Below are 16073 nucleotides of genomic sequence, written 5' to 3'. Positions count from 1 at the left end.
CTGCCCCCACTCCACCCCTTCCAGTCCCCTCCCCTGAGCCTGCCATGCCTGCTCCTCCCCCCTCCCATCCAGAGCCTCCTGCACACCACGAAACAGCTGCTCGGGAGGTGCGGGGAGGGAGGGGGAGGTGCTGATCAGCGGGGCTGCCGGTGGGTGACTGCTAATGTATTACTGTGGCTCTTTGGAAATATACATTGGTAAATTCTGGCTCCTTCTCAGGCTCAGGTTGACAACCCCTGCCGTATCCCAATAAGTCCTGCTAGGTATGGAAAATAATTTTTCATACCTGGTTTAAACCTTACACAGCATTCCTGCTTATAGCATTGCTGCTCCGTGTCCCTGCAGCCCTGAGAGACCAACAGACAAAGGGAAAGTTTCTTTTTCCATTTTAAAAAGTTCTAGCCTTCCCAATGGCTCTTTTGGTCAGGTGCCCACTTTTTTTCTTTACCTGGGGGACTTTTTCACCCTTTACAGGTAAAGCAAGTAAAGAACAGCTATCAAAAGGGATTTTACAGCTAGCTAGCTGGCTGGGTGTCAATCAAAGGGAGCAAACCTCCGGCCCCTTTATTTATCACAGTGGTGGTAGAGAGTTGCAAGTCACCTTCCTTTCACAGCACAGTTGCATGCAGTCCCTGCACTCAGAGTAGCACAAGGCAAGCTCACGCCTTCAGTGTGCCCTTAGATGCAAGTTGTCCTAAAGCAGGTAGGGAGGAGGTAGGACCATGGCTCTATTCTTCCACATTGCCTTGGGAGTGGGATCAGCACACAGGGAGCAGTGTACTGCATCCCACAATGCGATGGAATAACAGCTATGCTTCCCTTGTACACCAGGGGGCTCTGAAAGACATTCTGTAAGATGCCTACGGGTGTTCCACCAGGGCAGTACACGACAGTCCTTAAATGGCACTATGGAGCCCAAAGCAGACCAAAAATAAAATAATGCTACATTTCCTCCTCTGCACACATTTCAAAACTACATGCTTTTCCTGCTGAAAGAGTTCTTTTTCCACCCCAGTTAATCACATCTTTAGCATGCTTAGGGAAGATACCAGCTTCCAGTAAGTCATCTAATGCCATTAAAATGTTGCAATTCCTGCAGCTATTGCTTTAATAATGCTTGTTATGCTGAGATCTATTTTTAATAAATATTTTGAGAGAAAAACGCTGGCATTTTCCTTTAATAAACTGTTGTGTTACATTCCAAAAACATTCAGCTGTTCATAAAAGGCCCACTGCTGCAGTTCTTAAAACCACTGATGTTTAAGGCTTAAAGCATCTTATATACACATGTTCTTGAAAGGGACCCTTTATGAACATATCTCCTGCTGTCAGCTTTTAAGTAAGGGGAGTGCTGCCTGCACAGCACCATCACCTCCTCCCTATGTGAGGAAGGGGTTCCATTGGTATTTGGGGCTTAGGGGTAAGGAACAGGGGACTGGCTACATTTAATGGCATTGTCCTATGTAGAGCCACTGAATTTTCATGTGGAAATGTGGCAGAGAACTAATATAGCTGGGAATTGTATTGCTTTCCCCTGCCTCCCTCCCCCCAAGGCCACTGAGCAGCCACATAGGATCCAGTTAGTGGAAGCAAAGCTTCTGTAGGGACTGTGATGCCATGGGAAGGGGAGCCATGGAGCAGTGCAGAGGCAGAAGTCCCACAGATTGTTGGGTCCTATATCCACAGGGCTGGGTTGCTCTGCCCCGCCAATCCCCAAGATCTATCAGACAGGGAAACGCCCCAAATTCCTTTCTCTTAGGGGATGCTCAGTGAGAAATGTGAGGGGACTGTTATGGAGGTTTCCTACCTCTCTGGTCCCTTTCAGCAGAGAAATCCAGAGGGTGTGCATTTGTAGTTTTATTTCAGTCTTATTTTACTTCTATTTGTTCCCAGTTTGAATGTATGGTGTTTGTGTCTTTTATCCCTTTATACCATTTATAGTGATGATTAAACTACTAAAAAATCACTTCTTCCTGAGAACAAGCAACTTGTAAATTTGGGTACTTAGAACAAACACGTTTCCTGTAATTGGATTTAGTCTAAATAGCTGAGTCAATCACAAAATTTCCTCTGGGATATTTCCCATGGCAAAGTGTTGTCTGAGAACAACAATAGCATAGAAGCTCTGATTGTATAAATCATCTCCTTACCTGAGGCTCCCACAACTCCCACATCAGCTGACCTTGAAACATAAACGTCTTCTGGCAAAACAGTTGCCAGTTGGCATGTGGTGCAAATTTAGTATTTGTGTTTACAGTCTGAGTCCTCACATTTTGTCTGCTAGCAGTCTGTGTTCAGATGAGCCTCTTGCCAATCTTGCTATTTCAGGCCAAACATTTTGGGGAACAGGCAATTCTTTGTATGTGCCCAGACAATTTTTTGTTTGTTAGTTAGTTTTATGAAGAAGCTAGTCAAGAAATGAACTGCACCATCCATCCATTCAAGAAAGCAAGATCCAGCAGTTCAGATAAGCTTTTTGAACTTTAATAGGAAGATTCAGAACCATCTAAGTGGAATGTTGAAAGTTCGCTATATTACTGTATTTACCTACTGTGCAGGTACATTGTAAAGTTTGACACCTCATTGCAATTCAGTGCCAATAATTTGTCCCTCTCTATTGTTTAAAATGAAACAAGAGCATTAAATAGGGAAATGGCAGACACTTTGGATCAACCGATGAAACAGAATAATCAGAGAACCTATTGAAAATGTGGCAGAGAACATGGGTGGAGTTTGATATGATTTGAAGGCATTAAGCGTCTTTGAATTTGAAAGGAAGGCAGCCTTATAGTTTAGTGGAAATGCTCTATGTTAGACCAAGGATAACCTTTTGCTCTTGGATTGGGAATAAGCAATCATGTTAATCTCCTGTGAAAGGTCTAATGTGTGTCACTGAACAGTGACTTCTACAGATAATTAAGAGGTAGCATTTAAGATTAAGCAAGTCCATTTGGTCTTCTGGGGTGAAAAGACAGTCATGACATGAGATGAGATCTTGAGCACAGAGGGCACAAAGAGAAAATGGGAATGAGAAGACATGATTCTGCTTGACAGATAGGGATATGGAGAAAATAAAATTTTAAAGTAAACTTTATTTTAAAAAATGTGCTGCAGTGTCTGTAGAAGCTACTATAATAGCACAGTGAAGAAAATGTGCACTCCAGCACAGCCACATGGGCAAATTTGCTGCACTCTCAAATTAAATGGAGTTTGGAGAGTCGTGGAGGCTGCACAAACTGGATGGTTTTCTGTGCACTCTGGTGGGGTTTAGGACATATGCAGAACTTCAAAAATGTTGTTTAATTGTTACAATCCACCTATAAGGGAGATCCACCATTTTACAGATGTGGTAAACTGAGGTACAGAGAGGTTAAGGTGATTATTTTCAAACATGGGCATATAAGCCTAGGCACCCAAATAAAAGTGGTCTGATTTTTAGAGGAGCTGAGCCCCTGATGTTCCCACTAAAGTTAATGGAAGCTGCTGGGGCTCAGCTCTACATTCAGTTACCTAACATCTAAAAATGTTGGCTACTTACCTTGAGCAAAGCCACAGAACTGGGACTGGGATTAGTCCATTGCTCTCAGACTTTTACTCAGTAAATAAAAGCATGATGCCTCTCATACTGTTAAACTGCCCCTCCCTGTGACTTAGAGGAACTACTCATACAAATAAGTGCTCACCAACATCAGTAAGCGCTCCACAATCTAGATGTAGACCCTAAACTTACTACCTTTACTCATGTTGAGTTGTCTCATGCTCCACAAGTAGCCCTACAGATTTCAAAGGGACTATTTAAGTAGTAACTAGGACTGTTAAGCGATTAAAACAAATTAATCACGATTAATCACACTGTTAAATAATAATAGAATACCATTTATTTAAATATTTTGGGATATTTTCTACATTTTCAAATATGTTGATTTCAATTACAACACACAATACAAAGTGTGCAGTGCTCACTTTATATTTATTTTTGATGACAAGTATTTGCACTGTAAAAAAAAACAAAAGAAATAGTATTTTTCAATTCACCTAATACAAGTACTGTAGTGCAATCTCTTTATTATGAAAGTTGAACTTACAAATGTAGAATTATGTACAAAAAAACTGCATTCAAAAATAAAACATGTAAAATTTTAGAGCCTGCAAATCCACTCAGTTCTACTTCTTGTTCAGCCACTCTCTCAGACAAACAAGTTTGTTTACATTTGCAGGAGATAATGCTGCCCGCATCTTCTTTACAGTGTCACCTGAAAATGAGAACAGGCATTCTCATGGCACTTTTGTAGCCGGCGTCACAAGATATTTATGTGCCAGATGTGCTAAAGATTCATATATCCCTTCATCCTTTAATCACTATTCTGGGGGACATGCATCCATGCTGATGACGAGTTCTGCTCACTAACAATCCAAAGCAGTGCAGACCAACACATGTTAATTTTCATTATCTGAGTTAGATGCCACCAGCAGAAGGTTGATTTTCTTTTTTGGTGGTTCGGGTTCTGTAGTTTCCACATCGGAGTGTTGCTCTTTTAAGGCTTCTGAAAGCATGCTCCACACCTCGTCCCTTTCAAATTTTGAAAGGCACTTCACATTCTTAAACCTTGGGTCAAGTGATGTAGCTATCTTTAGAAATCTCACATTGGTACCTTCTTTGCGCTTTGTCAAATCTGCAGTGAAAGAGTTCTTAAAATGAACAACATGTGCTAGGTCATTATCCGAGACTGCTATAACATGAAATATATGGCAGAATGTGGATAAAACAGAGCAGGGGTCATACAGTTCTCCCCCAAGGAGTTCAGTCACAAATTTAATTAACACATTTTTTTAATGAGTGTTGTCAGCATGGAAACATGACTTCTGGAATGGTGGCCGAAGCATGAAGGGGCCTATGAAAGTTTAGCATATCTTGTGCATAAATACCTTGCAATGCTAGCTACAAAAGTGCCATGCAAATGCCTGTTCTCACATTCTGGTGACATTGTAAATAAGCAGAGGGCAGCATCATCTTCTGTAAATGTAAACAAACGTGTTTGTCTTGCGATTGGCTGAACAAGAAGTAGGACTGAGTGGACTTGTAAGCGCTGAAGTTTTACATTTGTAAGTTGCACTTTCACGACAAAGATTGCACTATAGTATTTGTATGAGGTAACTTGAAAAATACTATTACTTTTATCATTTTTACAGTGCAAATATTTGTAATAAAAATAATATACACTTATTTCAATTACAACACAGAATACAATATATATGAAAATGTAGAACATCCAAAATATTTAATAAATTTCAATTGGTATTCTATTGTTTAACAGTGTGATTAAAACGGCGATTAATTTTATTAATTGTGATTAATTTTTTTGAGTTAATCACATGAGTTACCTATGATTAATCGACAGCCCTAGTAGTAACTACTCATTGTGAGTAAGGATGGCAGAATCAAGCCTTGTTATTCTAGATCGGGGTAGGCAACACGTGCCGAAGATGGCATGCAAGCTGATTTTCAGTGGCACTCACACTGCCTGGGTCCTGGCCACTGGTCTGGGGGGCTCTGCATTTTAATTTAATTTTAAATGAAGCTTCTTAAACATTTTGAAAACCTTATTTACTTTACATACAACAATAGTTTAGTTAGATATTATAGACTTAGAGAAAGGGACCTTCTAAGAACGTTAACATGTATTACTGGCACGTGAAACCTTAAATTAGAGTGAATAAATGAACACTCGGCATACCAATTCTGAAAGATTGCTGACCCCTGTTCTAGATATAGACAGGTTACACTGGAACTTTGTTAGGGAAATTGGAAATACTTTTATCAGGCAGGCTTATACACTTAAATAAGTAACAGTAGTTTAATGATAGACAATAATTTGCTGAATAATTTAAATGGTGACTGCCTTTTATTCTATTAGTTTTTGATTGAGTACAAAAACACATGATGAGTGAGGGAGAGAGAGACTTGTGATCAATAATGCATTATCAAATCGCTGGCTTCAGGCTTGCTTAAAATAATACTCAAATTGTCAGTGTCGAAGCTGCCAATTCCGTTGCCAAAGGACTTTGCAGTTTATTATTTTAATTAAAAGACTCTCAGCCATGTTCTGCTTTCATTTACAACTGTGTAAATCTGGAGTAGCCCTGTTAATGTCAGGAGAGTTACTCAGGATTTAAACCAGTATGACTGGAGTAGACTATGGCCCTCTGATTTTGCAAACATATCACTGTAGAACAAAACCCAACAAACCAGTTGTTCACTGTAACTGTTTCCTTATGCATCTAAAGTGAGTGCGTGTGTATGTGTGCGTGACAGAGAGGGGCATGTCACTTTTCTTGTTGGTGTGATATCTTGCTTTGAAAAAACTATGGCCTCTTCTTGAAACATTCCTATAATACAACAGGCTTAGTTGTTCAGTTTAAAGCAGGTAAAAGGTAAACAGACCAGTTTTGGCATGAGTATGCTCCATTTATAAGGGAGATTTCAGAATCTGTCATGTTAATATATTATGGATAGATTAGAAAGAATCTACTGAATGACTGCAGCACTAGCTGCAGCTATTAGTCTCATCAGTTAAAGTAAAAAAGAAATATGAAGAAATATTGTTGTCAGATTTTCTTTTTAAATTAGATGTGTGTAAGGCGGTCGCAGCTGTCCCTTCGTCGGTCTGGAAGGGAGATCACGCCCCCTCACTACAAGTCCTCTGAAGAGCACAGTTCAGGGGGGGAATTAGCATCGGAGGCTCTGCCACTTGGCAGGGTTAGACAGTGCTGAGCCTAGGGGCCTTGGTCCTCTGACCAGACAGGGCACCAAACAGTTAGGGGGCTCTAGCCTACATTCAGGATAGAGCAGCAGTGTCTATAAGCCCCGACCCTCCAGCCGGGCGAGGCAGCAAGCAGTTGGGCGGCTCTGGCTGGTATTCAGGACAGAGCAATAACAAGTCTATTAGCCTAGGCCCTCAACGAAGGCAGAGCAGCAAAGTCAGGGAGCTCAGGCCTGTACTCAGGACAGAGCAACGAGTCTCTAAGCCCAGGCTCTCAAACAGGGTGGAGCAGCAAACAGTCGGGGTCCTGGCTCTGATGGACCACTGACAAATGCAGGCCTCTTTGTCTGTGGTGGGGAGGCTGCCATGCCAGGGGTGGGATAGCAGGATAGGGGGACGTAGGCCCACCCGACTCCACTGCATCCTAGCCCAGGGCCCTAACTGTGGCAGAGTGGTCTGCCACTGGGTAAGCAGTGAAAACTGGCCACAACAGGCTGGCCAGCTGTCAGTCTATATTCAAACTATAGTCGAGTTCCCTGGACTACTTCCTACACTCCCATTTGAGAGGGGTCCCAGGGTCGCAGGGGTCCCAGGCCTCGCTGGGATAAACAGCTAACAGCAGCCCCAGCAACTCCTTAACATCTCCAGCAACCAGCAGCTCCAGCAGTCCCTCTCGGGGGCTGCAGTGGTTGCTGCTGGGTCTGAGCTCCAGCAGCGAGTGAGATGTCGTTCTCCTCTGGCAGCTCTGCTCTAGCCGAGCTGGTGAGCTGACCTTTTATATTTCCAGGTCCTGTCCCACCCCTCTGCTTCCGGAAGAGCAGGCGTGGGTGTCCCGGCTCTGCCCACCAGGGGGGACTCGCAACGTCCGTCTGGGAGAGAGGCCACGCCCCATTACAGTGCAAAAATGCATTCTAATTTTCAGACGCAAGCAGAAAAGCGGGACAAATATTAGCTCAGGACCAGCATGGGGAATATATTTTGTAAAATATATTATCAAATTCTTATTGTAGACATATAAACCTGATGTAAAATATATCTTCTCTCTATATGGCTAATAAAGGTTTAGTATATGCATAATACTTTGCACTTCTGTAGAGTTTTCCTCCATAGATCTCAAAGCATTTTGTAAAGGTAGGTAACATTATCTCCATTTTACAAATGGGAAAACTGAGGCATATAAAGGTGAAGTGACTTGCCCAGAGTTAAACAGCATGTCACTGGCAGATCAGGGGATGAAACACAGGTCTTCTGATTCTCAGGTCTGTGCTTTTCTCACTTAACCATTTAATCAAACAAAGTAATGAAAAAATAAATAAATTGGATACTGAATAAACCAGGTTCCTATACATACGTACTGCATAATAAATTTAACAAAACAGATAGCTATGAATATAATCCATATAGTTTATATATACTATATATCTGTATCTATTTTTATTATTCTCCCAAAGTGACATGTTTGTGATATTTAATATATTTTGCATAAATTAAAATATTTATTTACAATAATTTTCTTCTATATAATAAGCATCTATCTGGCAATTGTATGGCCCTTTCCCCCCAACGTGGGTAAACAAGAGTGCAAGGGCATTTTTGCCTAAATTAGTGGTGTAATTTCTACACTAGTTTAGGTAGTTTTGAATGCTCTTTTTGGCTGCTTGTCTTACTTCATGACCCCTCCTACCAGCTTCATGCCCTTACACTTAAGCCTCCTCAGTGAAACTGCCTATATTCTGCGGAGTGTAAAAGAACAACTTCAGCTTACTGAGCCAATTTCCTTGCACCTAGGCAGGACAAGATTGAAGGGCCACCTAATTGAATATACTTTCGCTCAGTGAGTTATTTTTCTGATGACAGGATTTAGTTCTATATTATCCCCTCTTTGAGGGAGGGACTGTCTTAGTATTATTTGTTGTTATAGTGCAGTGTTTCTCAAACAGGGGTCGCTGCTTGTGTAGGGAAAGCCCCTGGCGGGCCGGGCCAGTTTGTTTACCTGCCCCGTCTGCAGGTCCGGCCGATCTATCTACTATGATAGAAATAAGTTATTGTAGGTGGGACTGGTAGCACAACCTATTATTAAGATTGTCCAATACTTCCCATTATAGACCTGTTTTCAGTTGCTTATTACTTCACAAACTTTAACTTGTGGGGAAAAATTTTCCATGGTGGCTGTCTGCCTCATGATGATTTTGTTTGGAAAATTTCAGCTAAAATAGTTTAGTCAGTGGGGAATGGGAGCCAGTGGGGATGGAAGGCAGGCAGGGGGATTGGGAGTAGCTGGGCAAGGAGACGAGGACCGGGAGATGGAAACTGGGAGCCTGGAGGGGTTAGGCTAGGAATTGCTGGGCAAGGAGACTAGGACTGTGATGAGAAGTCTGAGGAATGAAGGCTGGGACTGCCGAGGTGAGGAGACTGGGACTGGGATAAGGGGCCAATTAGAGATAGGCAGCAAGGAAAAGAATGCGATTTGTGGATAGAATTGGGTCAGGATTGAGTACTGTGACTGCTGAGCTTCTGGGGTTAAAAGCTGCTTAGAATCAATCTATTGCTGAAGACAATCACAATGATATTCTATTGCCATAATCCATCAAATACTGCCCTCAATCACACCTATATGCACCCACACTGAAATCATTAAGGTGCACAGGCATAAGTGAGGGCAGAATTTGGCCCAATATTTTCTTCTGTATTACTGTCAAAGAAAATTTACAAAACATAATACAACAAATATATTGCAGGTGCATCTACGCTGAATACATGTTTACCAAGGCCATGAAGCATCATAGCAGTTAAAATGTAAAGACAATAATGAGTTCATCTACCTACAAGGGCAGATATGTAACTCAACAGAGGACATATCTCATCACTGCATAGATCATCACTTTCTATTTAAGATTCATCTTCGGTATTTAAACTTTCCTTATAAAATAGCTTAATTTAAAGCTGTGATCTCTCTGAAGAGAGTTCCAGGCCAGGGAAAGAGTCTTCAAGCATATATTAGAACTCTACTTCCATTTCAACAAGATGTTTCTGCTACTCAAAACATTTTCCATTTAATGTCTTTCTTTTATACTTTTCCCCATCTTAGGTTTGCAAACTACCTGGGGAGAGATTTTCCTTACACTAAAAACTATTTATGATCAAAGAAGGGCCCATGACAGTAGCTCTCACTGCTAGCACCACAGTTCTTACTGGGCATGTTGCGTACTTCTGCCTGTCAGAGGCTCTCACTGGGGAAGGAACCCAATCTTAGAACTGAATGTGTGGGGATCTCTGTTCCCAAACTGGTTCTTGCTCCCTCACAACCTCTTGTACAAGAGAGGACAGGTGAATTTTTACACCTCTATTAGCCTGGCTTCTTTAACAGGCCATTACTGTTCATCCTCACACCAGCTAAATCCTGATTATGATCCTTCAACAGCACTTCAAACAGGTCATCTTCCCTTTGAACTCTCTATCACCACAAGCTACTGCGGACACAGGGACTGCTGTGACATGGCCCTGCAATGGAAGAGAACATGGATGGCTGGGGTTATGATTCTACATTGGCCTAGCTTGATCATAGTTACCATACTTTCTAAAATAAATTCTTTGCACATTAGAAATGTATGGGCTATTGACAACAGATCTTCTCCCATATTTATCACAATACACTCCTCAGGACGCGGGCTATGTAAACCCATTAATCTATCCAAAATTCTACCTCCAACTTCATTGAGGGGTTGGGTGGGTGGTGAAGATGATATCTTTAAAATTAAGTAATTGAATGTTCAAGCTGCTTGGAGTCCAAACACATCCCCTTTTGATGCTCTGCCCCGAGCTGTCTGACTCAGCAGGTAGTTTCTACTTCAAAGTGTTCCACTACCGTGGCTGCTGTTCTTTGTAAATAATAGGAGCCTTTGAAATGGATGTGGCTCTGTGACAGCATGTCAGAAAGCAGCATTTTAAAAAAAATCCTCCTATGCTGAAAACATTTTTTCAGTAGTTGAGTATATTTTTTTTGCCAATCACTCTGACAGACCTTGTCATAGAGCTATGCCCTTTTCAAAGGCTCCTGCTACTTGCACAGAACTTCATGAACACAGCTGCAAATCTCCACCAGAAGGAGTCATTTTTACGTAGATATTTCTCTGACCACAATAACATTAGCTGATTGAAAAGTCTGATAAGCATGACTTAAACAAATAAGGTTTTTAATATACTATGTACAAGGGAAAGTTTAAATAAATATCTCCCAAAACACAGATGCATAACACTGCAATTTAACACCAACAAAATAATCCAAATAAGCATAAAACTGTAGTGAAATTAAGATTTGTGCAAAAGCTATTTTTGTTAAATTTCAGTCGAACTCTGTTCTCAGTTTAATTTTCCCCAAAGTGCTTGGAATCTTTTGCACACTGTTTTTGGGAAACAAAGGATAATGTGATAATTCCCTTTTTTATTATGTGTTTGTTCAGCACAAACAGTGTGCTCAGTTCTGTGCAAGACACAAAGAGAAATGCCACTGGACTTCAAGAGGGTCAGGATTTCACCCAAAATGAAGAGATTCCTTGCCCTATTGCCACATACATGGCACAAATAACAGAAGATTTAGAATCACCACATCATTATGGGAAACACAATCATTGCCATGAATCAGAGAAATAGGATATTCATAAATTCAAAGGTTTCAGAGTAGCAGCCGTGTTAGTCTGTATCCGCAAAAAGAACAGGAGTACTTGTGGCACCTTAAAGACTAACAAATTTATTTTAGCATGAGCTAAAGCTAAAGCTCATGCTAAAATAAATTTGTTAGTCTTTAAGGTGCCACAAGTACTCCTGTTCTTTTTGCATAAATTCAAAGTATCTCCATTTCTCATACATCATTGTTAATATGAGTCACTAGTTAAAACACTTCATAATACTTAGCAGTTCTGAAGGATGAGAGATTTCTGCCATTGTCTGACGGGCTCCAGTAAAATGTATGAGGTTTTGTCTCCTGAACATCTGGCAGAAATTCAGATTAAATCCCTCTCAGTCCCTTTGGAAACTGTAATAGTTTCTACTATTTCTTTTAAGGCATACTGAACACTTTTTAAGTTCAATACCTGCTTCTTCAAGAACAAAACTAATCTGAGCCTTTATGGATTAAAGCTATTCAATTTTGTTTAATAGAGAAGAAAACTAGTTTAAAAATAAGAAAATGTTCTAATAAACTCTCTGTATAAGCTTTAAAACAGGAAGGAATACACATATATTTAAATAATCTCTAATCAAACAGTATAACCTGGAAAGATCTGTGATACAGGTTTTACACTGGAATATAGCAGAAACCCATAACCTGATGGAATCTTGACATCCAATACTTGGAAATCCTCACAAACTGATAAAACTAAACCCCTAAAATCTTAGCAAAGATACAAAGATGCTATGTTTGCAGATAACATTCCCATAGGCATGAAGTATTAATAGTTTAAAAATAATTTAAGAGGATATTAATATCCCAACATGCCATCTACATAGGAATGACAGATCTGTTAAAATTAGCTGTCCTGAAAACAAGAGTATTCATGACACAATTTTATCTCTGGAAAACCAACTTAATGCAAAAGCATACATTTTCAAAGTTGAAGTCCCAAGACTAAGTTAAATATGGGTAAAAAAACAGTTCAGAACTAATGCTGGAAGAATCTGAAGTGAGATGTGGGAAGAATTTGAAGTCAGATTTGAATATTCATTCTGGGCACAAACTGCTGATGTTTCTCTCTCTCTCTCTAATAATACACACACACACACTCACTTCACCAGGACTTCTCTGGTATGTATGTTAATATTACACAATAGTTATCTCATTAATGTTTTCTGATAAGCCTCTGTCATTAGGGATTTCCTTAGACAAGATGTGAGGAGGGAACTGGTGAGGTCACTGAAGAGATTTGAGTCTTTGTAACCTGTATGTTTATTAATAGAATACCTTCCTTGGGACTGCTGGGAAATCTATCAATTTAGGATGTGGAGATTGAAGCCATGATTGAAATGGTTATAGAGGAATAATCAACAGGCTGCTTGAATTGACTCCTGATTAAATTGGATGGTTATCTGAATCAGTGGCAACTGAGTAAGCAAATTTAATTTTCCAGTCTAGATATAGCTCATCCCTTCTCCAGGGATTTGAAGCTGGATGACTGTAGACAAACAATTTTGTCTTCCTTTTGTGTTCATGTGGTGGTTACTGATTCAAACAGATTTATCTTTGTTAAACCACACATCCAACAGCAGCGCTGCCTCCCAAAGGACTGGGCCTCTGGACAGGGCATCTGCAATAAAGTTTTACTTTCATGGAATAATGTAACCGATTCAGAAATCAAACATTGTGGGCTACTGAAAATAGAATTCCTAGTGACAGTTCTGAAATGAAAGAACTTCTCATATTTTCCTTTCATCAGTACATAAATTACCTTCATTCTGTTGTCTGGAATAAAATGTATGGTACACGTTAGCCCTGAGATGACTACAGTATGAGGGAATTAACTGAAGCCACTCCAGACAATTAACAGGCTGTTTCTATTCTCCATTGTTTGTCCTAAACCAAAATAAGCTTTGTCTTGGAAAAGAGACACACAGACATTGAGGCAATAAGATAAATGAAAGGTGAAGTGAATATGATATTTTGAGTCCATCCCTCCAATTGTGAAAGGGCTTCTTAAAGCAAGTTTACCAGATCCCTCACCCCAAGGGTTTATAGATTATTTTCTCTCTTAAGGCAAGTTTACCAGACTTCCCCCGCCCCAAGGTTTATTGATTCCCTCTCCCCTCCCCAGTGCAATAGTAAATGTTGCAAGATACTATTATATAACATTTCAACTGAATAGGCTGGCAATAAAGCCACTAAGTAACTTACTATAACACAATGGCTAGGTCCCACTGAAATCCCCTATCCCACTTTAATACTTTCAGATTTTCTTTTCTCCATTGGATTCATTGATGGAGAACTGGATATATTTTTACTATCCCTGAACATGAAAACTGGAGCAGTCAAGAGACAATGTCACAATCCACTGCCAGCGCAAGTTTTGTAAGGGTAAGTGATTTGGTTGGGCCAACAGAGGGAGACACAAAAATATTAAGCCCTGATCCCTAACATCAGTGGGCCTGCTTCACAGTAGTAAAGTTAAGCATGTGCCTTAATGTTTGCAGGCTTAATTTGCAAATATTTTCCAAATAAACCAATTTAAGTTTTTTAATCTCAAAGGCCATGATTCAGCACTGCACTTAAGCACATGAATTTTCCCACTGTGTTCAGTGGATTAAAGTTAAGCAGTTGTTTACTTTGCTGAATCAGGGCCATAAAGTACTAAGTTTGTTTTTTCCAAGAACAGATAATAGTTGCCAATGAGACAACTTTAAAAATGCATGAGGGGGTTTTATATTTCACTTCCAAAGAGGGAGGGGGGGGAAAACTGTGTTCTGAATCAGCCTTATTATAATTATTTATTTGTATTTCAGTAGTGCCTGGAGCCTCCAAACAAGGTTGGGCTCCACTGTGCTGGGCACTGTACAAACAGAGTATGAGAGAGTTCCTGCCCTGACAAGCTTGTAGTCTAAGGCCCCAATCCAATAAATACTAACCATATGTTTGACTCAAATGCTTCAAGTGAAGTATGTAAGTAAGTGTTTGCAAGATCAGGGCCTAAACAGATAAGACAAGGGAAATCTTGCTATTGCCATGTTACAGATGGAGAACTGAGGCCCTGCCAGATAAATGTCTTGCTCAAAGTCTGTAGCAGAGGCAGGAACTGAATCAAGATCACCTGAGACTCAGTCCAGTTCATTAATCATAAGACTCTTCTTCCTCTCAAACTTCATAGTGCAACTCTCATTGCTATTGCCTCTCCATGACATTGTTCATATAATAGACAAAAATGAATCACCTCCAATGACAAAAATTCTCCAGCTGAACCAAAGATTTTACAAAAATAATTTGATGAATGAGTAGGCTTTGAAAAACCATTGATCAGATTTGTTTATGCTCTTCAACGATCTAGTCTTGTGAACTATCACTTTTAAAACTTTTATTTCAAAGAGTCCATTTGGAAATGTTTTGAATAGAGAACATATTAAAGGCTTGGGGGCAGATCCTTATAGTTCCAGCAGCTATGACAATTTACACCAGCTGAGGATACAACCCTTGGACTTAAGAGTTCAAACTCCACCTGCTTTGGGAATACTAACAAACAACTTACCTGACCCTCAGAATTTTTAAATTCCCAAGATCTCCATAACTACCTGATTTAATGCTTAAATAGATTTTGATCCAATATTAATTCCTACTGCCTTACTGCTTGCACAGAATTCTTATGAATGGCAATCCTCTTTGCAGACCAATTTAGCACAGTCATGGGGATATTATTAGGAGAAATCTAGATTATTCATTTCAGTATGCATTACCCTGCATTTATCAAAATTAAAATTCAGCTGCTGTTGTACTATCCTGCGTTTGGTTAGATTTTTCTGGAGGTTTTTCCTACAATCCTATTTTTTTTACTAATCTAAATAGTTTTGTGTCATCAGCAAATTTCACTGCTCCTTCCCCTACCAAATCATTAACAAACATATTAAATAACATGCAGCGCAGCGGAGGCAGAATGCTTTTGTGGAATAAGCATAAGATGAGGAGTTAGGGAGGTAGGTCCAGACACAAATCCACAAATGAGTATTTAAGTATTTATCCACAGTGGAACAGTCATTGGGCCACACAGAGAGAGACTCTGTAGTCCAGTAGTTAAGGAACCCACTTGGGAAGTGGGAAACCCAGAGTCCAGTTCCCCTCCTCAAATCGCTCTTTCATTATTTATTCATAGTGGAACACTTCAACAGGAGATACTGAGAGAGTCTCATATCATATCTCATTGGTTGGAGCAATCTCCAAAGAGGTAGAAGACTCCCGGTCTTTCTCCCTCTCTGGCTGAGAGAGGAGAATTGAATCTGGGTCTTCAACATTCCAGGAAATGTTCTAGCCATTGGGCTAAAAGTTATAAGATGGGTAGCACTGCCACTACCTCCTCCTCCTCTGGTGACCAGACTGTGAATGAAACCCAGACCAGTAGGTGGCCTCTGAACACTCCTACCGGATCTGGCCCAGCATGTGTCTGTATTCTCCCAGTTTGTGAATTGCTCTGGGGCTTGAGAGGAGATAGACATCTGGACAATTACAGTAACGAGGCAGTGCACATGCTCACAGGCAGAAACATAGGCACTGGGGGAACTTTTACCCTGAAAACTTGGGCACCTACAGGGTTTGGCAGGAGTTTTCTGGATTGCACTGGAGCC

At 40.4% G+C, this 16073-nt stretch overlaps 2 long non-coding RNA genes across 3 annotated transcripts in view; one reads left to right on the top strand and one right to left on the bottom strand.

Moving 5' to 3' along the window:
• The window catches only part of LOC123363077, a 51791-nt gene that overhangs the window by 8447 nt on the left and 27271 nt on the right, over positions 1-16073 (top strand). The window contains exon 3 of the long non-coding RNA XR_006576698.1: positions 13701-13824. This is a non-coding gene — a long non-coding RNA (uncharacterized LOC123363077). The remainder of the gene's footprint in view (positions 1-13700; positions 13825-16073) is intronic.
• LOC123363080 overlaps positions 1-16073 on the bottom strand; it is a 33280-nt gene that overhangs the window by 7766 nt on the left and 9441 nt on the right. The gene's annotated exons all lie outside the window — the stretch shown is intronic.

Source organism: Mauremys mutica, chromosome 2, assembly GCF_020497125.1.
Source record: "Mauremys mutica isolate MM-2020 ecotype Southern chromosome 2, ASM2049712v1, whole genome shotgun sequence".
NCBI lineage: Eukaryota > Metazoa > Chordata > Testudines > Geoemydidae > Mauremys > Mauremys mutica.
This window is presented reverse-complemented; position numbering and strand designations above follow the sequence as displayed.